We start from the raw sequence: 806 nt of genomic DNA, 5'->3' as shown, positions 1-806 counted from the left end.
ATATATATATATATATATATATATATATATATATACATATGTGTATGCATGCATTCGTTTGTTGTGTGTGTGAGAGTGAGTGTTTTCCTTCACGTTGACAGACAGAACCGCATTCAAACGCCGCCATACCGTTGTACCATTGCGTGTCCCTTCTACCTAGGTTTAAAACTCAGATCCTTGTTTCACGCAAACCACACATCACACATGCCCTCTGCACTGCAATATGTCCGCCCTTCTCACACAATCAAAGCTCTATTTACTGAACAAACACCATATGTTTCTATGGTTTCCTTACCCAAGACAGTTGGTTCTTTGAACAGTTTAGAAAATATCCTATGGTTAGCGCTATGGAGAAAAAAATGGCTGTTGATTATATAAGGGCGACATAATTGTGAATGAATTTCTTGATTAGCATCTCTCTGAAGGAACGTACTCCTTGGAGGATTATATATAATGTCTAGCCAAGTGTATCAAGTGCAGTAGTACACACTGCTGCCCTCTATAAAATGTTTAACCGAGAGTATCAGCGAAGATAAACTGCTTTCTGAAGTAACGTACTCCTTGCTGATCGATATATAATCTTTTATTTGCTTCAATCATTTGACTGCGGCCATGCTAGAGCACCGCCTTTAGTCGAGCTAATCGACCCAAGGACTTATTCTTTGGAAGCCTAGTACTTTTTCTATCGGTCTCTTTTGCCGAGCCGCTAAGTTACGGGGACGTAAACACACCAGCATCGGTTGTCAAGCTTGACAACTGGCGTTGGTGTGTTTACGTCCCTGTAAACTAGCGGTTCGGTAATAGGA

The 806-nt window shown here is 40.7% G+C and overlaps 1 protein-coding gene across 1 annotated transcript in view; it reads left to right on the top strand.

Moving 5' to 3' along the window:
- The window catches only part of LOC106867991 (cGMP-dependent protein kinase, isozyme 1), a 59,436-nt gene that overhangs the window by 28,262 nt on the left and 30,368 nt on the right, over nt 1–806 (top strand). The gene's annotated exons all lie outside the window — the stretch shown is intronic.

This window comes from Octopus bimaculoides, chromosome 25 (genome assembly GCF_001194135.2).
Source record: "Octopus bimaculoides isolate UCB-OBI-ISO-001 chromosome 25, ASM119413v2, whole genome shotgun sequence".
Classification (NCBI taxonomy): Eukaryota; Metazoa; Mollusca; class Cephalopoda; order Octopoda; family Octopodidae; genus Octopus; species Octopus bimaculoides.
Note: the sequence above shows the minus strand (reverse complement) of the source record. Positions and strands in the feature narration are given on the sequence as shown.